This window comes from Sorghum bicolor, chromosome 7, assembly GCF_000003195.3.
Source record: "Sorghum bicolor cultivar BTx623 chromosome 7, Sorghum_bicolor_NCBIv3, whole genome shotgun sequence".
Lineage (NCBI taxonomy): Eukaryota > Viridiplantae > Streptophyta > Magnoliopsida > Poales > Poaceae > Sorghum > Sorghum bicolor.
Window position 1 is genome coordinate 28,359,628 of NC_012876.2, and position 26,672 is coordinate 28,386,299.

Below are 26,672 nucleotides of genomic sequence, written 5' to 3' on the forward strand. Positions count from 1 at the left end.
ACTCTCCCAACTTCCTATCCTCTTCTCTACTCTTCCTAAGCTCTCTTTGTCTCTCAAACTCTCTCTAGACTGCTGGAGGCCGAGAGCTCTAAGTTTGTCTACTGAAATGGCTTGTGTGTGGTGTGTAGAAGTGAAGGGAGGAAGGCCTTTTCTCTATCTCTACCACATATAATACACCGCTTGTAAACTTGACTAAAGCCACACCAAACTATTCCCTACAGTCATGTATTATCTTACAGCCACCCAAAAAAATACACACAAAGCCAACTAATCTTTCAAATGAATGGACGAGATTTATCTCTAATCTCTTTTTTCTCTTACTCACTCAGATCTAATGGACCATATTAGGCGGACCAAATCACTCATCACTCATTGGCTAATCCCGCCCACCACGCGTGGCTCTCCCTCTCCCCTGACCCCGATGCCCTCTCTCCAACCATGCGCGACTATTCCTCTTCCCCAGGCGACTTCGACTCCTATCCCTTCCCTTTCCCATCGCACCGCGTGACCCCCTCCTCCTGCCCCATTGCAGTGGCTGCCGGCTAGGTCGCCCCCTCACTGTCGGCGGCAGTGGCCTGGCGCACAGGCGGACCCCCCTCCTCCTAGCCCTTGCTGTGTCAGTCGCCGTCGCGGTGGAGGAGCCCAGGGGGCTCAGGCCGCCTGGAGCAGCTAGAGCCGGCCGGTCACCTGCCTTCCCATCAAGGGTGCGGCTAAGAAGGACGGGCAGAAGATCTGTAAGTTGACCGTTGCCAGGTGAGTCTCAAACCTTGCCTAGTTGCATAAAATTGTATTGATGTCAATGTTTTCCATGATGCTGCTGACTTGTGATTGCACTAACTATTGCCTATATGATTATATTCTGTATTTTTTGTTAAGATTTCACGGAGCCTGTTGGATTTCTCTGTTATGAATTTTCTGTTCCTTATAGGAAATCAAGATACTTTTCCTTTAATGCAATCAAGGTACATAGTATCATATTTCCACTTTCTATTTTAAAAGGTAGCACATCAAAATTGTAGACAATAGCATGATAGTTGTAGTCTCATAATTGTAAGATTTAGTTTATCTGCATGGTTGGTCTAATTTTTCTCTCCTGAGTAGGCATTGTCTAACGAATTCTGAAAGTCTTGTCTGACGAATTTTGAAAGTCTTGTTCCTTCATCTGTATCACCAGAGTTCGTTGTTAATTGTTTTCTTAAACTGTAGTGTGGCAGTAGATATTCGGACTATGTTAGAAGAAACCCAGCTGAAATTTGAGGAAAGGTATTTGGTATTCTACTTCCACATGTTTTTTTCGCATTAGATTACAGAGAGCATCTGAAGCCGGTTATAACTTACAAAGAGCTAAAGAAAAATATTCATCTTCAGTGCGAACACACTAATCTGTGTTATTGTTTGTGCATGCAGACAGAGGGTTTGAAGGTCATTGGGATCACAAATAAGAGGGAAACCACTGTTATGTGGAGTAAATCCATTGGTTGTCCACTGTACAATGCCATTGTGTGGATGGATGCTCGTACAAGCTCTGTTTGCAAGTCTGTCTTTTTTATCATTTATTCATTTTCTATTAACATTTGATTTTGTCATATCTTCTCATCGTGCTTCTACAATACAGGAGATTACAAAGTGAGCTATCAGGTGGTAGAACCCACTTCATGGAGACTTGTCGGCTGCCAATCAGTACCTATTTCAGTGCTCTTATATTATTATGCTTGATGGAAAATGTGGATGCTGTCAAGGATGCAGTCCAGACTGGTACCCACTTCGTACAATGCTTATGAATCTAAAGACACTTAATTAGGATAAGCCAACACTTATTTATTAGGAGTTCCTGTTGAGATTTTGCCAAAGATTGTCGGTAACATAATCATAAGAATTTGTCATTCTTCTTCGCTAAGAAGAAGTTAAAAAACTAAGCCCATTTTCTGTATATGCTAGCAGGTCTTCAGTGTGAAATGACTACTGAAATGGAAGGATCTCGGCACAAACATGCTACATGGGCACTTCAGTCTTCATCTTCAAAAGTAGACAAGGTATACTGATACATAATACACTTGAGCTCGTCCAACTATGTTTCTTGTTTCTGAGACAGAGTCGAGAATACAAATACAACAGACAAGTTTTTGACATAAATGCTCAATTATGGACAGAGAATTATGTTTCATTTCTTGTTAAGGCCCCGAGAAGAGCCTTGAGAAATTAAGGGTCTTAATTCTCTCCTCTCTATCTAATCCATCAGGGTCAGTATATCCAAATTACTTGCTTAAGAAAATAGCTGATGTATTCAAGAAGCATCCTAGGCTTCTGCTTTGGTTTATATGGAACTTTTAACCAACCTGTTAAATTGATTTGGTTTTGTGTTATTGTAGGATTTGACAGTTCAAGGAGGATGAGATCCTGGTCATTGTCTTCGACTAGGACCTGTCCCTCGGTTTATATGGAACTTTTAACCAAGAAGTTTGATTTAGAACCCTAAAATTGTTTATATGTTGCTAAACAACCGTAAAGCAATACTTAAATCATGAATTTTCTATGATCTGAACATTTATGATTTAATAATCATGAAGTATGAACTGTTAGTAGCATTCATGGTTGTTTGACTACCTCTTGCAGCCTGTAGCAGCTGCATCTATACATGATTCTGCTTGCTATCCATTTGTAGATAATTTTTATAATAATAAATTTTATAATGTCCTCTATAATTTGGATTTATCGGATCCAGAATTTTTCGTTCAGGCTGTCAGGCATGGATGTAGAAGAGATGCTTCATTTTAGTGTTTCAAGAAACTTCAAATCCATTTGGTCAAAAATAATTTTAGAGGTTAGTTCAAATTATATATGTGGTTTTATGGAAATTAGTGGTTGCAATGTAATTATTCATAAAGGAAAACAATGGAATGTAATTAGAGAAAGTACCAGTTTGTGATATCTTTTGGTGGTTCTAATTGGTAATTTGCAAACTTGTTAATATTCTTACATCACATATATGTGTTTTTGTTTTTTGCAGTTGATCTAGGAAAGCAAGGACATGGTTGGTTTTGGTTGGTTTTTTTTCCTAGAAGGAGCAGACATTTATTTGGTAATAAGCTTATTTTCAGCCATTGTAATTTCCTCTTATCTATTAGTTGGACAATGTTCTTTTTAATGATCTTGTAAAATATTTCTTAGCCGGTGTCTCTGAATACTTTTAGGGTAACAATTCAATTTGGTATATTTTAGCTCACCCTTTCTTGTATAAGAAACACAGAATTAGAAAATTCACCTGAATCTTACTAAATATTTGTGGGGATGTGCTGTTACATGATTATGGAACATTTGCGGGGATGTTCAGTTACATGATTACTGAACATTTGCAGATTTAAGTGCATGGAGTATTGTTTGGGGAATGGAACTACGTGGAAGCACTGTTGGTATGGTGTTTGTTCTTTCAGGTTTAGTTTATTGAGTATCCATCTATAGAAGAAAGTAAGGTGTCATGTGCACTGTTGGAGTTGGGCAGAGCTCAGACAGATATGGAGGAAGAGCTACCACCAGATCGACCACCACCGGCAGATCGACAGAGATGGAGGAGCTCGTTTCGCTGGCGTCTCAAGAATTGGACAGAAATGGGGTAGGCTGGGGAGAAACCGGCAGGGACAGCAGAGGAGCTGAAACATTATATCATCATTCATATTCACCATATATAGTTCATCAAATGATTTCAACAGAGAATTGTTTTATACACACGTACGTGCCAATGAGAAGTTTGTCATCGTTCATATGGATGGGGGCACTACTACTGGCTATAATGGTTTGCCCATCATTTTTTAGTTATCTGTGACAAACAATTGCATGAAACTTAAACTATGATCATTTGGTTGTTTTATGCATCAATTAATTGCCATAGCGTTAGCACGGGCACTCGACTAGTATAGAGGAGGAGATGGCCGGGCGGGTGCCCATAGAAGGTGGGTCGACCGCCCATGTGGTGACTGATCCTCCACTCAAATTTTGTGGCTGAAAACTTTGCTTCAATCCTAAGCAAAGTGAGTGGAAATTTAGTGGACTTGACCGGTGGAAAAGAGGAGGGTGACTGGAGGAGAGTAGGTGGTGATGTGATGTATGTTAGGTGAGGTCTATGACATGTGGGACACATGGTGGTGGACCCCCATGTAAGAAATATAAAACATATAAATATAATGCAGGAATTACAAATGAGAATAAGCTAAGAATAAATATATAAACTAAATCAATCTTTTTATGCCACCATAATAAATATTTTTATAATATAGTGTTATAAAGTAAATATATATAAACTAAAAAAGTAAGTAGAGGTAAATACCGAGTTACCTTCCAGCCAGAGTTTGAAGTTTAGCATCCTCCGAACTAGACCTTCCAAATTATTTATTCCGCTGATGATCCCAGAGTGGGTGACTCTGGTGATTCTTTTGGCTTGTCTTGATTGACCTTCTTCGCAGAAGATTTGAGCTCTTGTTTTGACTTGAATGTGAACTGCTCTTCTTGACTGTTGATGGTGAATTTGATAGATCCTTTCCTGACATCAATGTGTGTATTGCGGTGCTCTGGTCTCCCAAGAATAAGTGACATTCTTGAGTTTGGATGTGTATCTAGTACCACAAAGTCTACTAGCATGAAGAAGTCTCTTATCTTGACTGGAATATTTTCAGCGATGCCCAATGGATATCGGACTGATTGATCGGCCAGCTGAAGACACATTGATGTTGGTTCAAGTGCAGTGCAATTAAGCTTGTAGTAGACAGAAGCAGACATCACATTGACACTTGCTCTAAGGTCACAAAGTGCATGGTTGAAATGTTGATCTCTAATTGTACATTCGATGGTCGGACATCCTAGATCCTTTTTCTTCTCTGGTAACTTGTTGAGGATGGCCGCACTACACTCTTCTGTGAGCTTGATTAGTTCAGTGGATGGTAGTGGTCTCTTCTTGTTAAGAATGTCTCTGATATATTTGGCGTATGTAGGGACCTGTATGGCATCTAGCAGAGGTATATTGATATATAATTTTTGAAATACCTCTATGAACTCACCAAACTGCTCATCTACTTGTTGTGGTCTTCTATTCTGACGAGGAAATGGTAGGTAATTAGTGTTCTTGGACTAGTTATGGTAGTATATCTTTAGGAATGTTGTTCTCGTTCTGTTGACACCGTTTTTGGAACGGGTTAAGTCAGTTGAGATAGACCGATCGGTAATACGAAAGTTATTATATTATTGTGGAAGGGTACCGATGAAAACCAGCCAATAAAGATAGTGCCGATGACAGGAGATGATCGGTACAAGGACTTTGCTGGTTCAGGGTTAGTACAAGGTCGAAAGTGATGTCTGCTGGTTGTTGCCGATAAGACTTGGTTTGCTGATGCCGATGGAAAAGGGTGTGGAGACTGCTGCTAGAAGGGCATATATGTGCCGATAGGGCAGAAGCCGGTGAGGACTTGAGGCGGGAGCTGATGAAGACTTTATTGTAATTAGGGTAGACATAGGAATAGGTAGTTATTGTTTCTTTTTCTATAGTCGTTCGAGTATGCCTTACATGTAAGAGTCTTGTTTACCTTAATTGAGTCCTAGTCGTATTTGGTTGTAACTCTTTAGGCTAGGGTATAAATACAGACCCAGCAGCAATGTAATAAGATATCAATCAAATATCAAACACAAGTCTACTACTTTTACATCTACTTTTCGATGACTTCGTCAATCTGCATACTTTTTCTGTTTACGAGTTCAAAAGGATTTGATGGGTTACAGTCGGCGATTCTCAAGTTCCACGTGAGTACCTCTTGGCCGTGACATCCGGGCACATCGCTGTTGTCGGGACCAAAGTATTCAAGTTATCACCTTTGTCGATTAATAGGTCAAATCGATTGGCACGCCTTTATATCAAAATTGGGTATTAGACTTTTGTGTTTACAGATCTATTTTTGCATCAACACATCTTTTGGCATGCCCGGTGGGACCAATCAATGAAGATCAACATGGCTACTTCTGAACTCGATGCGGACAACGTCATCGGCATGATAGAAGCCGATCTCAGGGAGGAACAGAAGCAAGCCATGGAGAGGGCTATGGAGGAATACAAGCAGCTCTGTTTGAAATCCTTCAGCCTGAACAGGAGTGGGGAAGTTATCCAGAAGCAAGATCTGCCGTTGCCTCAGCAGGTTACCTTTGATCCCAATCCTGGTAGCCTGCAAGACATGGTTAATTCTGCAATTAATCATCCTTTGATTAATCACTCTAATGTGTTGTCCAACACCGTTTACAATGTTGTGGTTCGAACTTTAAAAGAAGGACAGGCACCACCACTTTATGCTGGCCCAGCCTATCATCAACTAGGATTATCATCGGTTGTAGCTCCATCGGCTCCTTTAGCCGTTGTGGGTATAGAAGTCACGTCTCCTCCGAGTACAGCGGGATTGGCTAATGAGCAATCTACACCGATGAGATCTGATCAAATGACTTTAGTGGGACGGGTCCAGCTCAAAACAGATCTATCAGGATCGGCTATGTCAGGATCTGTATTTTAGAACTGTCAAGTTCCTCCTAACTGGTGGGGATATGGTATGCCTTCAGAGTTTTTTGCAAATAATTCTGGAACATCTCAGATACCTGACATAGCAGGGAAAGCTCCCATGCCATTGGCACCTCTAGTTTCGCCGATGACTCAAGTACCTCAGTATTCCACAACAACTATTGTGAGGCTAATTTCTGGGAATTTTTAGTTGCCAACATTCCAAGTACCTAATGCAAGCTCATCGGCAAATCTATTACCGACACAACAGAGGTTTATGTCTCAGGCAGGCTATGTCAATCCAGCAATGACAACAAATAACCAGCCATCGGCAAGTCTTGTGCCGATGAACGCCAATAATGATTGTACAGGATAGTTGGTCTTCCCACATACAACACAGCGGAATTATCAGGTTGTAGGGGTTCAACAGGGTCATATGTAGGGTGGCTTTCAGAATCAGGCACCGACAGTCCAGCCGATGAATCTTGCTCAGTAGATTGGTGGCCCACAAGCAATGGCCAATATGATGTTTGCTGGAGATCGTGTACCCTACAAACACGTAGAAGCATATCAACAGATGCTAGAGGTTCAACCAGCACATCGGCAGGTTGCTCATGCTTACTGGGCCGATAAGATAGCAGAGGTTATGAGAGATCCGTCTGGGATAAAACCTAAGTTAATACTTACTCTTATCAGATACCATATCCTCCTGCATATGATCTAATTCCGCTTCCAAATCAGTACAAGGTGCCAGATTTTACTAAGTTCTCTAGACCAGATGACACGTCAACAATGGAGCATGTCAACTGCTTTATCGTCCAATGTGGTGAGGCTGCTAATAGAGATGAGTTAATGGTTCGATTGTTCTCATCATCTTTGTCTGGATCGGCCTTCACCTGGTTTATTTCATTACCTCCAAACTCTATCATTACATGGGCCAATCTAGAGAAACAGTTCCATAAATATTTCTTCTCTAGAGTTCATGAAAAGAAGCTTACCAATTTAGTAAGACTACGACAACGTAATGATGAATCAGTAGAAAGTTTTGTGCAGAGACTACGGGATGTGAAGAACAAATGTTATAGCTTGATTTTGGATGATCGGCAGCTAGGTGATTTGGCTTTCCAAGGGTTGTTGCCGTACCTCAAGGATAAGTATCCTTCTCAAGAATTTGAGAGTTTGAGCCATCTGGTGCGGAGAACTTCTGATCAGGACATTAGGGCTTTTGAACCTAGAAAGAATTGGAAAAAAAAGGTGTCATTTGTCGATGAAGCTAGAAAATTTTGATTCTGATGAAGAACAGTCATCGGCTTAGCAGAGTGGGTGAAAAATAAGAAGTTTGCCTTTGACATCACTAAAGCCGATAGAATTTTTTATTTCCTGCTTCAAGAGGGTCAGATTAAGCTGTCGTCAAATCATGTGATTCCAAGGGTAGATGAGTTAAAGAAGATTAAGTATTGCAAATGACATAATGCAACTTCGCACAGTACAAATGAGTGCAAAGTGTTTAGGTAACAGTTGCAATCAGCTATAGAATCTGGAAGAATCAAGTTTGATAGCTCCAAAGCTCAGAAACTGATGAAAATTGATCAGCACCCTTTTCCCACAAATATGTTGGATTCCAAGGGTAAAACTAAGGTTCTGACATCAGAAATTGCTGAGAAAAACGCATCGGTGGATCCCCAACATCAGGTAACTACCGATGACGCCAAAGGGAAAGGTCTATTGAAAGAAAGTAGCAGCTCCAGAAAGCCTCCCTGATCTAGTGTTGTGATTACCCATAGACGGCATCAGGAGAATTGGCAGCAGCGTGAGGATCAGCATCGACATCAGCAAGAAGAGAGGCGTCAGGAAGAATGGAATTGACATAAAGATCATTGGGATTGCCCGTTCTTTGTCCACTGTTTGGAATGAGGTATCAAATTGCCGACTGTTGAAGACTGTCCTGAGTGTAATGGTTAGCGTGGGCACGATCGGTCAAATCAGAGATTCCAGATCGATAACCGACGTTTTAATGGGGCGATTAGGGGAAGAACGTAAGTTCATGATCGGCTGGGGGGCAGGCTTAATGTGTATGAAAGACTTGGTGGATGCATCGGTTACTTTCCAAGGAATCAAGAAGAACTCGAGGAGATGGCAAATGCACGAGTCCCCGATGAATTCATATTCTCTAGAGATCGCAACATCCATCGTGGGGAATCAAAATAAATTCGCTACCAACCAATTTGGAAGACAAAGCTTCCCCGATGGTGTCTAGAGGGTTTGACAAGGACGTATAGGAGAAGAATGCAACGGGAACGTCAAGAAGATTTGCATAGAGAAGAAAATTCTTCTAACTCTAAAGATCGGTAGCAGTTGGACCATAGGGGGAAAGGTCGATCGGCAGATGTCAATATGGTATTCATGTTGCCGATGGAATTTCTTGCGCCTTCCAGTGATGATGAGGAAATTAGTCCCTCTGACCAAATAGCTCAATTAGCGCTTGACCCAATGATGGCTCTATTTGAGAAACCATCCGATGATGAAAGGTAGCATCTCAAAGCTCTATTCGTTAAAGGCAGGGTTGATGGGCAGCCAGTCTCTAAAATACTCATCGATGGAGGGGCTGCAATTAATATTATGCCCTATGTGATGTATCGAAAGCTTGGCAAAGGAGATCAAGACTTAACCAAGACCGATGTGATGCAGAAAGACTTTGAGGGCAATGTGTCTCTAGCTAAAGAGGTTGTATGTGTTGAATTGACTATCGGTAGCAAGACCTTGCCGACAACTTTCTTTGTTATCAATGGTAAAGGCGCATACAACCTATTGTTGGGGAAAGATTGGATTCATGCCAATTGTTGTGTTCCTTCTAGAATGCATCAATGCCTTGTTCAATGGGTTGGTGATAAAATTGAAGTCGTCCCTAGAGATTCTTCGTACATCATTGCATCAGTACAATCAGATACTTATGAACGAACCTGGTACATATCAAGGGAAGCATGGGAGAAAGATTTCCTCAGAGTTGTCGATTATGAGATTCCACTGATCCAAGCAGTCGATTCTGATGAAGAATTTTAATGGATAAATTCGCCGATGATGGAAAGTTAGGACAGGGGTTTACATCGGCTGATGATTTGGTAGAAGTGGATATCGGTAGCGGTGATAGACCGAGGCCTACTTTTATTAGTGCTAAGTTAGATTCTGAGTGTAAGCAACATTTAACCAATTTGTTAAGAGAATATAAAGATTGCTTTGCTTGGGATTATACTGAGATGCCTGGATTGGACCGATCAATTGTTGAACATTGGTTACCCATTAAGTCTGGATTTCGGCCATATCAATAGCCAACTTGCCGATGTAACCCTAATATTCTAACTAATATTAAGGCTGAAATAACCAAATTAATTGAAGCTAAGTTTATTCGGTAGTGTCGGTATGCCGAGTGGATTTCCATTGTTGTTCCTATCTACAAGAAAAATGGAAAACTTCGCATGCGCATTGATTTTACAAATCTTAACAAAGCTACACCGATGGATGGTTATCCGATGCCAGTTGCCGATTTGTTGGTTGATGCTGTAGCTGGGCATCGGATTATTAGCTTCATGGATGGTAATGCAGGATACAATCAAATATTCATGGCTGAAGAGGATATTCCCAAGACAGCGTTTAGGTGTCCTGGTCATGTTGGATTGTTTGAATGGATAGTTATGACTTTTGGTTTGAAAAATGCCGGTGCCACTTATCAGAGGGCTATGAATTTTATTTTTCATGAGTTCATCAACACATTGGTGGAAATCTACATCGATGATGTAGTGGTTAAGTCTGGAGATTTTATAAAATATCTAGCCGATCTACAAAAAAATACTTGAGTGCACAAGGAAGCATGGTTTGAAGATGAATCCTAATAAGTGCGCATTTTGTGTATCGGCAGGATAGTTCTTGAGTTTCATGGTGCATCAGAGGGTGATTGAAATTAGTAGAAGATCCATTGATGCAATTAACAAGGTAGTTGCTCCTGCCGATAAAACTGAGCTTCAGTCTTTGATCGGCAAGATTAATTTTATCAGGAGGTTCATATCCGATCTGTCGAGCAAGATCAAGGCTTTCAGTCCTTTACTCAAATTAAAAGTTTTCTAGGAATTTGTGTGGCGAATTGAACAACAGTTGGCCTTAGACAAAATTAAGAATTATTTGATGAATCCTGTGGTACTGGTTCCACCTCAACACGGAAAATTCTTCAGATTATACTTGTCCACCCATGACACTATTATCGATTCAGCCCTTATCCAGGAATTTGAAGGAAAAGAGCGTGTAATTTATTATTTAAGCAAAAGATTGGTGGATGCTGAGACAAGGTATTCGGCTATTGAGAAATTGTGTTTATGTCTGTACTTTTCTTGTACTAAATTGAGGCATTATTTACTATCGGCCGAATGTACTACGTATGCAAGGATGATGTAGTCAAACACATGTTGTCGATGCCGATTTTGAGTGGTAGGATCGGTAAATGGATTCTAGTGTTGTCAAAATTTAACTTACATTACGAATCGGCCAAGGCAGTTAAAGGGCACGTTATGGCCGATCTTGTCACCCAACATTGTAGTTCGGTGGGTTCTTTGGAAATTGCTCCGTGGATGATTTTCTTTAATGGGTATACATGTGATGAAGGAGCTGGTATCGGTATAATGTTAATTTCTCCATGAGGAAGAAAATATGAGTTTTCATTGCCGATTGCTGCCACATTGACAAACAATCAAGCTGAATATCAAGCTTTAGTGAAAGGCTTGGAATTACTAAGAGAAGTTCATGCCAATACTGTTGAAATCTTTGGTGATTCTATGCTTGTTATAAATTAGTTGATTGGAATTTATGAATGCCGAAGTGAAATTTTAATTTTGTATTATGAAAAATGTTTGCAATTGTTGAAAGGATTTAAGGATTTATATCTGGAACATATTCACCGATTGCATAATGAAGAAGCTAATCGGCTAGCCCAACACGCCTCAGGGTATCAACCTATCCTATAGGTACTCACATCGACAATCGGTGCCGATGATTGGAGAACATAAATCATCAATTACATGAAAGACCCCTCTAAGAAGGTTGAAACACATATTAGATCTCAGGCTACTAAGTATGTACTCCTTGATGATGAACTATATTATCGTACTTTGGACGGAGTTTTGCTCAGATGTCTTAGTGATGATGAGTCAAAAAGTTTGATGGTGAAATTCATGGGGGAGTATGTGGGCACATCAGTCGGCTTTTAAAATGAAATGGATGATTAGAAGGAATGGATATTATTGGCCGACTATTCTTGAAGATTCTTTCAAATATTTCAAAGGGTGCCAAGGGTGTCAACTGTTTGGTAACATTCAAAGAGCGCCTGCATCGACCATGAATCCTATTATTAAACCTTGGCTGTTCCGAGGATGGGCTATTGATTTAGTGGGTCAAATTTATCCGCCGTCAAGTAAAGGGCATAAATTTATACTTGTTGCTTCGATTATTTCACTAAGTGGGTTGAACCAATTCCTTTGAAAAAAGTAACAATGGCCAATATGATTGATTTCGTAAAAGAGCATATTGTTTACCGGTTTGGTATTCCTCAAACAATTACTACTGATCAAGGTACTATGTTTACATCAGGGGAGTTTGATGAATTCGCAATCGGTATGGGAATTAAGGTTTTAAATTCTTCTCCTTATTATGCTAAAGCTAATGGGCAGGCCAAAGCTTCTAATAAAGGAATCATTAAACTTATCAAGCGTAAAATTGAAGAGAGCCCTAGACGGTGGCATCTGGTGTTAAATGAGGCCTTGTGGTCGTATCGGATGGCATGTCATGGTGCGATTAAAGTGTCACCTTATCAGCTAGTCTATGGGCATGATGCAGTATTGCCTTGGGAAATTAAAATTAGCACTAGGCGGATATTTTCTCAGGATCAGTTGACTACCGATGATTATACTACTTTGATGAAAGATGAATTAGAGGATTTGGAAAGTCATCGGTTGAGAGCTTTAATTAGCATTGAGGAGAATAAGCGGAGAGTTGCTAAATGGTACGATAAAAGGGTGAAGGCTAAAGAGTTTGCCAATGGAGACTTAGTTTAGAAATTAATTATGCCGATTGGGACTAAGAGTTCAAAGTTTGGTAAATCGTCTCCTAACTGGGAAGGTCCTTATCGGATAAGTCGATCTGCTCCTGGCGACACATACATCCTAAAAACAATTGAAGGGGTTGAATTTCCCAGAGCATTAAATAGAAAATATTTGAAAAAGTACTACCCTAGTATCTGGGTCGATGCATAAGAAGTTTAAGTGCCGATAACAATCCTATCGGTTGGACAAAATACTAGTGTTTATGAAAGAACTGATGTGGCATATTGCCGATAAAGAAATTTACAGATTCAGTAGAGTCTGGATAGCCGATATTGCACGCAGACGAACCTGGTTGGCCTCTTCAATCTGTTTGGTGTCCTCATCGGCTAAGCCTTCCACTGGTTTGAGCTACTTCTTCATTTGCAAGGCTTTGCAGGCTTGAGAATCCCTTTATAGCTGAAGATCTTTGATCATATCGGGCAAACTTCTAATATGTTCTACGCATTCCCGCTATTGTTGTTGCTCTTCTTGGGTATTCCTATAATTTTCATGACTACTATTCTTAGGATGTCTTGATGAAGTTTAGTAGGAGCATAAAAAGATTTATTGGGGTCAAGGATGGGTTTAGTGATGGGTTCAAAGATATTTAATATGGGCATAGAAGGGGAGAAGATAGAATTTATTTCCTAAGTGGCTTGGCTCTCCTTCTATGGCATCACTTGGCATGCCATTCTTGAATTTTTTCCAATGTCTTTTTAGGAAGGAAAGGAAGTTGATGATGCTTTTAAGATACTCTTCTAAGAAGATCTGATATGCATTGATTTAGGAGCATCTTAGGTAATTGGAAGTATAAATCATTAAAGTCAAATTTAATGGTTTAGGATTGATAGCTAAATCTTAGGAATGATGTATTGTATTTTAGTTATCAAGACTTCTATTTTTAGTTTACATAATAAATCATTTTCTTCTTTTGGGGAGTTTAGAAATAGCCAGAGCAACTCTTTTGAGCATAAACTCTTGCTTTTAAAAGATAAGAAAGGACTCTCGAGAAGATAAATCAAGGGATTCCTTGTAACTCTTGGTAAGACCCAAATGTTGAATAAACATGGGGCCTAGCAAACCAAGGTCAGGATTAATGATCCCATGATATATTTGAGAAGGGTTTATTATATTATGCAGACATGGGTATAGCTTATAGATATTATGATAAGGTTTATGCTTTAAGCTTTTGCACATGCCATAAAGATAGGTGTGGAATTTAAATAAATATCCATAAGGATAAACACAAAAATAATGAAGAGACTGGGATAAAAGCAGGAAAAGATAAATGTATAATACAAGATTAAGCTAAACTAAATCAAAATCAGCAAACTATTCCCCAACAATGGCGCCAAAAATGCTTGTTGGTATAAATTAACTGCACTCCATTTAAATAGATTTAAGTAGGATTATCCGCAAGCGCAGAGATATCATACCAATGTCATATTTTACCCAGAGGTTTTAAATATCGTATCCACAGGGAACAGTTGTGATGTTGACAAAGTATATCACTTAACCCTACAATTAGCCTAGATCATATCAAGAAAAAGAAAATAGTTAATGCACTCTGGTTCTGACTCTAGTAAACTTTATATAATATCGTCTTATCGGGCAAGTAACCCGAATAGGAGAAGAAACAGAGTAATCTCTGACCAGGCACCTATAAGCCTATTAGTCCTATCAATGAGAAGTGGACTACAGAGGAAACTACGCAGTTGTCACCTACACGAACTACCACTGTCCGGCTGATCAGGGGACATCCACAAGTAAACCTAGCCTACACTACGAAATACTACTTCAATCAAGCAATTACCAAGATCAAAGCACTCAATACGAGTTGTGAACCAAAGATTGAATAAGAACAAGTTGCTTACTTAAATCAGAATGGTAAGTACAAAAGTACCTTAGAACACAACTCTGGCCAAGGGAATTGGATCCAGATGAATACAACCATGAAGAAGCACCGATAGGCCGGAACTCCTCTAGAATCTCTACTCCTCTACTTAATCTCTCTAATCTCTAAACAAGACTAGATCTCAAAGAACTAGTCTCTCCTAATTGCTACATCTAGATGAACTAGATCTAGATGAACTAGAACTAGATCAACTAGAGAGACCCTAACCCTAATTATGTAGAGAATATGAAGCACCGGGGTATAGAATGCCTCCAGAGATGGGGGTCTGCCCCTCTATTTATAGCCCGATGGGATCGACGTGCACTGTAGGATCAATCCGACTTAACCAAGGGCCGAGATGCATCAAAAGAGGCAGTGGAGGAAGCTTCCGAAAGGCGGTGGCCAAAAATCCTAGGGGGTGCCGGCCGGCGCTATGGTGGGGCCCTACGTGGCAGGCCCCTCATTGCTTCGGGTGCCATCTTGATCCTTCCTAAGTCTTCTGGTGACGTTTCCCGTGGCGGATTAGTTTTGTGTTTATTTTGCACTAGAATCCCTCTTTTCAGCTTTTCTAAAATTCACCCTGGAAAACACAGAATATGCAAAACTCATGGAAATTGTTAGATAAAACCCTAGACTAGTGTCTTTTCATGTGTTCCCTTGCGTCTAAAGTTCTAATAAATATTGACGTTATCGACCGTCAACACTATAGGGGTTATTGCTAATAGAATTCCACAAGTTTTGGTGATTGTCTATTTCTTTAAGGGGTTATGGGAATAAAAACAAAAGGAGGCCCACATGTCAGATTTACATCGAGAGAATACGTGAAACATCAACTCAAGAATACTCTAGAAGGCTCAGGAAGACACCACCTGAAAGGTGGGGCCCACCTGCTGTAGGGCAAGGGTGGGAACCCCACCTTGTTAGGGGCGGCCGCCCAGAGGGCAAAGCCAATCAGGCTCCACCTCACGGACCCTGCCTCCACCGACTTTGAGGATTAATCTTAAGCGCAGGTTTAAGTCAATTTGATCCAAAGGCTGTGGTGCTTCCTAGGGGGCTATAAATAAAGACCCTGACCCACCCTGGAGAGGAGTTCATAATAATTCTTTGAGAATATCAAGAGAAGGATTATATAGAGAGGGGTCTCTCGAATGGATCTGTCTCTATAGGATTCTTAGCCACCATCTCGATTAGATCTCTATAGTTCTTTAGCATAGCTACATAGGAATAGATCTAGAAGGAGTCAAGTCAACCTTGGAGTCCGGATCTATCTTCAGTTCTTGGTACACTCTTATTCTCTTTGTTATATTTATATTAGTTCTTGCTACTATGAATATGACTTTGATCTATTTGATTATATCGGAATTGAGTTTATTCTGTTTGCTTATGTTCTTAATTATATTGTTCATAGTTTACTTTGATTGTATACTTAGTATAGCTAGATTAGAATTATGTTTATGCATAGGATTGTATAACACTTACTCATTAGATCTATAGGTAAGTGGTAAATATTGTATATGCGTGGTGCCTAGACCGTAATTATTTGCAATTACCCCTTCTCCCAATTATAAGGATTGTAGAGCACCATTATTACAGGGAAGTGATTGCTATATTCATGATCTTTCTTGCTAATATCACTATGCATAGATATAACCTTTTCTAGTGATGATGCTAGGTGTATTTGCACCAATCAAAGTATGCTTTGATAGTATAGTTAGATTACTTAGGGTTTATTCTTGTAGACTGTCCTAATACTATGCTAGTGCTATGGACTTAGAGTAATCTAATTGAGATGATTATCATGTTTATCTTATGGGTATGAATTCTTATTTATCATCTATCACTTATTATTCATATTCATAGTTATATTTATATTTATGTGACACTTACCCTGCATGAGAGATAGATAAAGACATGTTTAAGGTCTCTATGATTACATGCAGTGCTCATTGCTCATTATCCATTGCAAGTCCCTTCCTAGCGGTAAAAATATAAATAACGATACCTGGAATACTCGTGGTTAAAATGCTACATCGGTATTATATATGCGCTTGCGGATCCTTTATTTATTTATTTGTTCGTAGAAAAGCATATAGATTTAATACCAACAATTCTACATCATGTTAGGGATGACAACCTAGCTTAAGTGATGTTAAGTAATTTTGACGCCATTGCTAGGGATAGGTTTAAGATTCTATTTTTAGTTGTTGCGTTAAGAAGTGTCAACAAGCATTTTTTGCGGTGTTGCCGGGGAAGGTGAAAGCATCAAAGGATAATGAGCATCACTGCATCAACTCATGGATTGAGCACCATCCACCCTTCTCACTCATGCAGCTTTACCCTTGTCTTTTTGTCTATTTTTATCATATGCAGGGTAATGTATGAACAAGATTGATCTCCCAGATAACTTTGTTGATAATCCTGAGACATTGATCAGAAAGACGAAGGCTATGTTGAGAAGGAACCAATCAACATCATCAACATCTCAGCTTGCCAATCCTCCTGAGTTAGAAGATCAACCTACTCAAAGTTTGACACCAAAGATTGTCGTCATGGCTGACAAGTCACTTTGTGAGTTCTCAGCTCCCACTACGGCCAACATCCATACTGGACCAGCAGTGGACATTAATGGATCATTTCAGCTCAAGCCAGGGCTAATCAATATGGTGCAAGCAAGCTAGTTTTGCGGGAGGGCCCATGAAGATGCTAGTTGTCACAGAACCGACCAAATTATAAGAGTTCAAGTGTAGAAACGATCGACTATAAATCAAGTTTCCAAACTTGAGCCCATATAATCCCGGTAGTCAACTAAAATCACGAAGGACTTCAAACCAACTTGCAACAAACCAAGATCGTAATAGTTCAACACAACACAGCGAATGTTACATAGTCATTCATTGTCATTGAAGCGGCACCACATTGGAGTTACTTAGTTATTACAACACAGGTTTGTAGTAGCGGAAGCAAAATAATTACACACACTTTCCAAAGTTCATTTCACAAGTTCTTGTTATAGCCAGAGTCATACACCATCCATCCAAAAGCAACAGGTACGAAGTAGTTAGAGAACCGTGCCCAACGGTTTAGTCCTCATCCCCAGCGGGATGGAGACAGGTCTTGCAGAAGCCATCATAAAAGATATCATCTGCAACAGGTGGGAATAAACCCTGAGTACGAGGATGTACTCAGCTAGACTTACCCGTCTAGTAAAACATAAAAGACAGCAACGAGCATGCAAGGCTAAGTATAAAGTGGAGCTGGTTGACTCAACAGTTGCAAAAAGCTTAATTGATAGCTACATTATTATATAAGCATCACATTAATTATCATCAGCATATCACTAGATTAGCACCTGTACTAAAACACATCACTTGATTATTACAAGCAATAATAACCATATCAAGTTCATCATATGCTCTTTCTTGCTATCATCATTATCACGAACCATTGTTCATTAGTGGATGCTACGTTTGCCGCTGCTCTGTCAAGTTCTCACTATCCGGGAGAGACGGCGATTCGTATCGATTCCTATCCAGCTGGAGGGTTATTCCTAGCACTCACCCAAGCATCCCCCGTCGGAGAGCCAGCGGGTCACCTTTGGTACGACTCAGGAATCGCGGCTCCGATCAGCGCTGCACTCCCAGGGCTACCACTCTGCCAGGGAGGTCAGGAATTTTAACTCACCTGCCTTTGGTCTTACGCCAATGGTCCCCCGCACACCGCACTTCCTCTGGTAGTGCGCACTTTATACTTGCCGGTCTTCCGGCCTGAGTCATACTACTAGGCTTCGCGGTCGGAACGAGTTATCCGGCCAACTAAGTGTTAGGCATGCGTTCAACATGACAAGAGGACGTACAACGGTCGGTCCTTAGCTGCCACAGACAGAGTTACTACAACCTTGCAAAACTCCGCCTGGCTTAAGTCATTTTAAATAGGTTACTTCCACGATAGCACATATAGACAATCGTGATCCGACTCAACCCTATCTCGCGCAGGTGACAGGATATCACCCGACTTCTACCGGTTATAGCATGTCTAAGCCACTACTCGATCCTAACTCTATAACCAGGTAGTGGTAAGATATCTGGACAAGGATTGAGTAAAATGCAACAAGGGTTTCATCACAACTCCTATACGTAATGCATCAATAGATGTAACATAATCAAGTAAGCTTTCGAAATTAAAGTGGGAGACTTAAGATGCTCTGGGGCTTGCCTTTCATGAACGACGCAGGCTCGTGGTTCGGGAACTCAACTTCCTCTTCGGGCTCCTCGAGTCCGGCTTGCTGGACCTCCGTCTCCGGTTTGCCCTCCTGGCCTTCGGGGTTCACCTGGAGCTCGAAGGAAGCTGTCGCGTCCGATACACATATTGCATGCATGACAAGTAAGAATGGGTGCATACTAGATGAGGATGAATGCTTGCCAATGCAATTAGAACTTCACTGGGCACTCATTTACTGAGTAAACTTCTAAGATAAACTCACAAAGGATAACTTATTAACTTAGCAACACTTAGCAAGTCAAACCATGATCAGCAAGCATCACATAACAGAACAGCTCAGTAAACAGGTCATAACTATTGCTATAAAGATCCAACAAACATAAATGAGGACATTCTGGAAAACTTATGAAATTGTCTACATTTCATCTTTAAACATCACAGCAAGATTCATAAGTTCAACAATTCATTTAAACAAAGTTCCAGGTTCTGTCCCAGAAAAACAGAGAGCACCTATTTCTGGAACCCAACTTGGAATGGCTATAACCTTTAAACTATTGGACTAATTGATCCCAAAATTAAACCACAGCTAGTTCATAAAGTTCACAACAACTTTGATTTAGACAAGTCTTCCAGAAAACCAAGTTATCATTAAGCAAAAGTTAGATTACTCTCTTGCTGTCCAGAACAGCTTTTAACCCTTTAATTAATTATTTGATGACATAGCCACAGCATATCTAGTACTAACCAAATGGCTTACAAGCACAAGCATATTCTAAGACAACCAGAACATCATATGTCAACCCCTAAATATTTAGTAACAAGGCATTTATCAATTTAATTTTATAAAAGAACATAATTACAAGATACTAGCAAAAGGACTCAGAAAAATCTACAAAAATTACCGAAGCATAAGTATAGCATCTGGATAACACCATAAAATTTTCAGAGCAATTGCACACGCCAAAATCAAGATAAGCATTTAACATGTGGCAAGGTGTTTATTTCATAAATTTAGAAACATGGCTTATATAGTGTCAAACAACAAATTTCAAATTATTTATATGCTATTAATACCATAAGCAAGTTTGACACCAAAGTAGAGCACCAGCATAAGCACCAATTATTTACTATGATTTAATTAAGAAGACAGGCAAAATCTCAATCATAAATTACACACCACAGATATATCACTCCAAAAATCATGAAATTATTATCACAGCATTCTCATACCACTCAGAGACTACCATAAAAATTTCATAGCAAAGTGAGCAGTATATCAAGAGATATGGATTTATACAGAAATAACAAGATTAAATCCTAATAATTATTTTTCCCAGAAAACATGGTCCATTTTGTATTTTTAATAAAAACTAGCCATCTCAAGGAACACCACAAAATTGGTTTCACAATTTTTGGATCACAGGAACCAGAGATATGATTTTTGCAAAAACAGCTCAAACCCTAAATCAAACAAAGAAGAAAGAGAGACTGACAGGGGGACCCCGCAAGTCAACGGACCCCACATGCCAGTGACCCGAGAGCAGAGGCGCAACTTGACCGCCGGAGATCTCGTCGACGGCGAGGTCTCGACGATGGCCAAGGGCACCATCGTGCTCCCGACTCCATTCCGCATCGAATGGTACCCGAAACCCTAACTCTACTGGACTCTAGGTACCTCGCCCTCGCGAATGGCGGCACGGCGGTGGTGCGCGGCCGACCGCCGGCGTCTCTGGTCGGAGACAGAGCGAAAGAGAACTCGGACGAGCATCAGCACGACCTAGCGGAGCTTCTGGGACATGAATGAGGAGGAATGGTGGACTACAGAGCCCTGGCCACGACGCCGGTGACCATGGCGGAGCTCCGGCGAGGTAAGCTCGCGACGGAGAAGGCAATGCGGACTTACCGAGCCTCGGCAGTCGCAGCCAACTTGTCGACGGTGAAGCGGAGAGGCTAGCGGAGTGCTGGGCGGAGTCGCTTGGTCGGAAACGCGGAGACGCGAGCGCGCGAACTCGCCGAAGCAACGGCGGCGACGCGGAGAAGACGACGCACGCGAGAGAGAGCTGACCGGGAGTGGAATGGCGCTGTCCACGCGACCAGGGCGCCGTGGCGAGCTGTAGAATGCGCTGAGGACTGACGAGCGGGACCAACGGCAACATACGGACGCCACGGGTCCAGACACGCGGCGTCACCGGCGAGCTCCCCTAGACTGACGGCGACTCCATTCAGTTACCGATCCCGACTGAAACTTGATGTTGCACTGCGATTATCTCCCAATCCACTCAATGATTTTGCCGGCTAATTGCTCTATGCTGGTGAGCTACATGAGTACTCCAACATTGCTTACATGACCAAAGTCTGATTCGGTCTAGAATTCAAACTGAAAGATGAACAACCTACCCTCGAGCAAACTGCCTTGTGGGTCACTTTTGAGCTAGATGTGATCATTTTCGTGAGATAGCCATAAAACAACTTTTGTTCCTTATAAAATTTGCTACAACTTTGCTGTAGAATGTTTTGACATGCAAACATTTTATGAAACACTTTTTAAAATCCCAAGCAAAAGAGGTTTCTAGGGCCTATACATGTAAGTATGACTTAAGTGATTATTTTGGAGAAGTGATCAACATGAACATTGTTCCTAAGGTTGAGTTAAGCATAGATAAACTATTTAGCAAGGCATAACACACAAGCATGAGCATGGTTCACACAAACACAAGCATAGGAAGCATGATTAAACAAATTAAAGCACACTTAAGCATAAAATGACATGGCTCAAGGTAGATGATGATCATGATATGCTTGAGTAGATGATGATGCTCATGTTATGCATGTGATTTATGCAACCATAACACTGGGGTGTTACACTAGTGCTCATCTCCAACACTTCCTGGAGATCTGCAACACTTTCACTATCAAGGACCCCTAGAGATGCTATATTACTTTGCCTTTTCTCATTCTCACTCTTGGGAAAAGCGAAGCAGTGGTTCTACGCCAACAGGGATAAGAATACCATGTGGGCACTATGTTCCACAAATTTCCAAGTGAAGTTCTTTCCCATAGGCAAGACCAATGCTCTATGTGGCAAGATATCAAGTTTTCAGCAACAACATGATGAGATAGTCCTAGAAGCTTGGGAGCGCTCTCAAGATTACATACTCAAGTGTCCTCATCATGGGATGGAGAATCGACTGGTCATGCAGACATTCTATCATGGGCTCAGCAACAGCACTCGTGAAACCATGAATGCTGCTACAGGAGGAACATTCTTATCACTTACTATCTCTCAAGCCACTGCTCTTGTGGAAAAGATGGCCTCCAATCAAGGTTGGAGTGAAGAAAGAACTCAGACCCGCAAGAGAGGAGGAATGCACCAGCTCAAGGTGGTAGACATGCTAGCTGCCAAGATGGACCTGCTGATGAAAAGACTTGATGAAATAACCATGGAAAAGAAAGAAGTTATGCACATTCATGATTCTGGCATGACTTCTGAAGAGTGTGGAGAAACTGGGCATACAGGTTCCAACTGCAGAGAGCTAAAGGAGGATGTGAATTACATCAACAACAACAACAACTACTACTACCGTCCTCATTAAAATCAAGGCTACGACCAGCAATAGTGACATAACTACTCAAGTAATTATCAAGGCAATAATTCTTACAATAACACTAATCAACCACCTTTAAGAGAGTTAGTGCTTAATTAGGGCAAACTAATGGATAGCGTGTATAAGAAACTAGCATCTAATGATAAAACTTAAGAATCAATTAATATTAGAATGGAAAGTTTTTCAAATGCTATCAGGAATTAGCTTAGCTTTAATAAGATGCTAGAATCTCAGTTGCAACAGCTTGCTCCTTTTGCTACCACCAATGATCAAGGTAAGATTCCTGGATAACCAGGGAATAGAAACTGCAAATCTTGTAGACACCTTTAATGCAGGAAGCTACCAAAGTGACCCTCCGAAAGGAACATGGTTAGACTCGTCTCTACCAACCAAGAAGGATGATCTAGGGAGACCAGTTATTCCAATCTTCATTGGAGGTGCAAACTTCGATGAGACAATCTATGACTTCGGTGCAAGCATCAACATCATGCCTAAGGTGGTATATGAGAAACTTTTCAATTATCTTTTATCACACACAACCATGTGTTTGTAGCTTGTAGATCAGTCACTCTGCTACCCCATGGGAATCATGGAGGAAATCTGCAAACGAGTAGGCAACTCATATGTTCCTACAGACTTCACATGACTAACATAGGCACCAATGAGAGGTCGCCTATTATCTTGGGACGACCATACTTGAACACTGCCGGAGCTATCATCTATGCCAGCACTGCCAAGATTGCTTTCAACATTAAGGGCAATAGGGAAGCCTTTTCTTTCAAGAATAGGACATTGTCATTCCCTGCCCAGAAGGAGACTATCGGCGGTAGAAACAAGAGTAACACCTAGAACAAGGCCAAGACCAATAACAAGGGCAAACAAAAGGCCTAGAAGACTGAGACAGCACAGATGGTCACTACAATCCGCATGGAGTATGACCACCTGCTCAAGTCCCCACATCTAATCAAGAAGGATGGTCTTTGTGTCCCGACCATTCTATGCTCCATCAATAGATGCTACTTCTACCACACTATCTGTGACACCAGATCAGGCGTCAACATTGTGGCCAAGGTAACATATGAATTCTTATATGATACTATGCCTATGTAACCTACCTATGCGCAGCTGCAGTTGGTAGACCTGTCCTTTCGCTTTATGGATGGGATAGCCAAAAACATGGTTGTCCAGATTGAAGACCACTACGTCCCCACTGACTTCTTGGTCGTCGACATGGGAGAAGAATGTGATCGTTCCTCAACACTACCAAGGCCATCATATACATTGGAACAGGGGATCATATACATTGGAACGAGGGATCCTAGGAAGACCGTTCCTCATCACTACTAAGGCCATCATATACATTGGAATAGGGGAGGTCCATTTCTAATTCCCCTTAGAAAAGGTACGCCTACATTTCAATAGCAATTATATAATTGAGGAAGATCCCAAGAAGAATAGGTCAAGAAGAAGGCGACACACCTACCACCAGAAGAAAAAGAGTGTTGTAGATGGATGGGCTGACTATGAAGGAGAGGTTTCAAGATTCGAAGATTAATACCTTGACGAGAACACCGCCAAGGAGAAAGTACCAGTAGAAGAAGAGATAATGATTCCAGATGTTGGGTATTCTTAACATCATTACCAAAAGTAGACTAAATTCTCTAAATCTAGTAACAGTGCCCAAAATGCCAAACCTATCCCTCATACCACTTAAGCCAAGTTGTCATCCCCAGCATGACATGAGAGACGCGGTATTGAAATATGCAATTGCTCTTCTAAATAAATAATGAATGGGATCTGCAAGCGTACAGATTAATACCGATGTAGCATTTTAACCGGGAAGTATTCCAGGTATCGTTATTTATATTTTTACCACTGGGAAGGGATTAGCAATCATCAATATTGATTACAGAATAGAATATGAGATTGAGCATCTATCATTGCATGTATAATTGAGAACATTATATCTAACTCTTCATACAGGGATAAGTGTCACATAAAAGATATATGAAATAATAATAGTGACAAGGATAACTAATCTGATCTAGCCACATAATAAATATGATAAGCACCTCAATTAGATACTCTAGAAAGTCATTAGCATGGTATTAGAACGAACCACAAGAATATTCCCTAAGTTATTCTCAACTATATAGTCTAGCATTATCATAGTTAGTGCAAGCATACTTAGAAATCATTGTGAGACAAGACTACGCCCATGCATAGTGATATTAGCAAGGAATATGAGAAACATAGCAATCACTCCCCTGTAATAATGTTGCTCTGCCAGCCCAATACACGAGAGGGGGACTATATAAGAATCAATGAAGCTGTCACTATCACGAACTACCCCACGATCTGGCATATTGGGTACAATCGCAGATAAATACAGTATAAGCACCACGCCTACATAATATCTATCATTTACCCATGGATCCGATGGATAAACGCTATACGATCCTAAGCATGTATATAGATCCAATCTAACTAAGCCAAGTACATAACTATGATAAACTAAGAACAATATAATCTTGAATATAAGCAAGTAGAGCAAAGTTATAAGCAATATATTGAAGTAGAACAAAGTCATATTCATAATATTGAAGAACAAAGATAATTAGAAAAACAATTAGAAGCACAATTAGAGAATTACCAAGAATCCTCTTGACAGATCCGGAAACCAATCGAAGATTGACTCCTTCTAGTTCTAATCCTATGTAGCTATGCTAATCTAGATATCTAATTGATGTGGTGGCTCTAATCTTGATCAGAGGCTTCTTCTCCCTTGAAGAACAATGAATTAGGGCTGAGAGGCTCTCTCCTCCAGGGGCCAGAGGGTCTGGTTTTATAGTCCCTTCTAGTGAATATGGGCCATTGGATCAAACCGACATAGATTGTATGGTTTAGATTCATCCTTTAGGTCGGTGGAGATCTCCCACGAAGCAGAGTCCTGATTGGACTTAGGAGGTGGGCGGGCGCCCTGATCACCTGGGCGGGCACCCAGGGTCAGGCCCCGTTTCGCTTCCGCTTCGGTCTCGTGGCTTCTGGAGTCTTCTAGATGTATGATAATTGCGCGGCACGTTAATATCTCTATGTAATCCCGACGTGTGGGCCTTTCTTCCATATTTCCTGATAACCCCCTGCAGAAATAGACAAACACCAAAACTCGTGAAATTTTGTCACATAAAACCCTAAGTCTAGATGTTGATTTCATTTGGATCCTTTTCTTTGTTTATTTGATAATTAAATTTGATACTTAATGTAACACCCCAGGTGTTTGTCACTTGCTAAATACTAGATTTGAACTCAAACATGACAAGTTCAATGGTAATAAAGAAGGTCAAAGTCAATCTATGAAAGTAAACCCCAACTTGGGCTTGGTGGATGCAACCTTGCTTGCATATATGCCTTTTTAAAAGGTATGCTTGGATGATGCTAATGGAACCTTTTTCATGTGTCTTATATCCATCCCAATCTATGTTGGTCTCTGGAAAAGTTTGGTGAAGTTTGGAATCAAGAAGTCACATGAAATGATATGTTATATCCTTGTTGGAATGGCTCTATTAAGGAAATAGAATCATGGGTCACCAACCAAACCTTGCAAACTTGCTCATATGACTCTAGATGAATTATACAACAAAAGTCATGAAGGGTTCATGTTGAGCTTAGGTCAAGAAAATGCTTCAATTGGTCTAAAACCCTATTTGGAGCTTTATCGGGTTACTGCTTTGACCAAGGTGAAAGATTGACTTCGGTTGCAGTTATGAGGTTTGACCCTAAATGAAAGTTGTGGTTTTGCTTCTGTAGAAGAAACTTTATTCAAAGGTCAAGAACCAAATCAGCCTGCAAACAGTTCAAACAGAGGCTCGAAGTTCGAATCAGCTGCTGTTTTTGAGCCCCGAGAAATAGTTCTAAGTCCCTAGAAGGACAGCAGTGAGTTAGCTCTTTCATGATGTTTTATTATGCAAATTCATATGGTAACTCAATTAGATTCCTTAATATGAGTTGGAGTACTCTTCCTGATGAAAGCAATGGATCAAGTATCATCAAATTTGGAGTTCATTTGGATGTTCCAAAGTAGCTCCCAAAACAGCAAATGATTATTTTATCGCTAAACGGACGTCGACCCGTTGGCATGCCGTGTTCTCGTGTTTTTGTAAAGCAACTCAAGCTAGTCCAAGAATAAAAGTTGTGGATAATTGTTTGGAGAAGAGCATACAAAAAGTTGCATCAAGTTTGACATGATTTGGACCATCAATTCTTGGTTTTGCTAATCACCGTCAATACGTTGACACTCGTGACTTGGCATC

The 26,672-nt window shown here is 40.6% G+C and overlaps 1 long non-coding RNA gene across 1 annotated transcript; it reads left to right on the top strand.

Moving 5' to 3' along the window:
* LOC8069849 lies at positions 569-3,788 on the top strand. The gene is made up of 9 exons (XR_002455502.1): positions 569-753; positions 1,207-1,263; positions 1,408-1,535; positions 1,616-1,755; positions 1,942-2,033; positions 2,737-2,821; positions 3,008-3,079; positions 3,357-3,410; positions 3,500-3,788. It is a non-coding gene; the product is annotated as an uncharacterized LOC8069849 (long non-coding RNA).